This window comes from Tupaia chinensis, unplaced genomic scaffold (assembly GCF_000334495.1).
Source record: "Tupaia chinensis unplaced genomic scaffold, TupChi_1.0 Scaffold000226_1, whole genome shotgun sequence".
NCBI lineage: Eukaryota > Metazoa > Chordata > Mammalia > Scandentia > Tupaiidae > Tupaia > Tupaia belangeri.
The window spans coordinates 6,088,560-6,090,255 of NW_006159701.1; positions in this window are offsets into that span (position 1 = coordinate 6,088,560).

Consider the following 1,696-nt stretch of genomic DNA (forward strand, 5'->3'; position numbering starts at 1 on the left):
AAACGAAAGTCTCCAGGCCCGACCATTGACCCGCGGTCGGTCCACCATGTGGGAGTCCAGCACCCTTAACCACCACACCACCTGCTGGCTCCTCCATTTTTAATATATATATATTAAAAATTAGATTTTAGGGCCCAGCCATGGTGGTGTGTGTGGCTAAGAGACTGTGTTCTGCAGGCTGGGGCAACATGAGAGAACCAGGTTTGACTCCTGGTCCAACCTATAGGCTAAGTACAGTAGTATGCATCTGTAATCCCAGTGACCCTGTCTTAGAAAACAAAAACAGGGACCAGCAGGTTGTGTAGCAGTTCAGGCGCTGAACTCACATGGCTAACTATGGTTTGAATTCTGAACCTGGTGGCTTGCTTTCTCACTTTCCCTCTCTGTCTCTGTCCCCATCTTGGTTTCTCTCTGACCAAATTAAAATACAATAATAATAAATACAACTAAAATAAATATTTAAAATGAAAACAACAATAAAAAGCCAGTTCCGTGGCACATGTTCAAAAAATAAAAGCTGTAACAACTGTTTTGGTAAAAAGATGAAGATAAGAGTCCAGGAGGTTAAGGTGTTGGATCCTACATGGCCAACTGTGTGTTCAAGTCCTGGACCCAGCGACTTAAAAATCAGGCCTGTGGGGGTAGCAGTTGGTGAAGCAGTTATGTCGCCAGACTCCCAGACGGCCAACCACAATTCAAGTGCGGTGGTTTGAAAATTACTTCAGGCATATGTGCATGCATGCCCAAGAGGAGAATGGAGGAGAAGGGATTGCGACATGGCCATCCCCACCTGGGATGTGATTTCTTGCTTTCTGTTTTTAAGAGCAAAAATCTCTTAAAAAAAAAAATTCAGGCCAGCCACATGTGCATGTATGCCCAAAATCCTAAGAGGAGCACAGAAGAGGAAGAATTGCAGTGTGGTCATCCCATCTAGGGAGTAATTTCTCTCTCTCTCTTTCTCTTTCTGTCTCTCTCTGGCAAGTGCATGGGCTCTATGACCAAAAAAAAATGTGCCCAATGTCCTAAGAGGAGAATGGAGAAGGGATTGAGGTGCCATGCCCTCTGTGGGGTGATTTCTCACTTTCTCTCTCTTCCTCCAGAGAGTGCATGTGCCCTGTGGCAAACAAAACAAACAAAAAACATGAATATATGGGACCAGCAGTTGGCATAATGCCTATGTCACCAGACTCCCATGTAGCCAACCATGGTTGAAGACCCAGACCCAGTAGCTTAAACTCATGCTGGGTATGTGTGCCTACGCACCCAAGATCCTGAGAGGAGAATGGAGAAGGGATTGCACAGTGGCCATCCCCCTGCGGAGTGATTTCTCGCTTTCTGTCTCTCTGTCTCTCCCGTGAGCACACATACCCTAAAGCAAAAAAAAAAAAAAAATCTCTCTCTCTAAAAAAAGATATAAAAATAACAGGCATAACATTGATATTTAGTATCCATTTTCTGGGACTGGCAGGTGGCATGGTGGTTAAGGGCGCTGGACTCCTACATGGCCGACCGTAGTTCGAGTCCCAGACCTGGAGGCTTGCTTTCTCACTTTCCCTCCCTCCCCCTCCTCTCACTCTCACGCTATCTCTCTCTGGTCAAATGAAAATAAATAAATGAATGAATAAAGTTAAACAAAATTTAAATAAATATATATTCATTTTCTATTAATACATGAGGACATGGTAAATACGGTTGG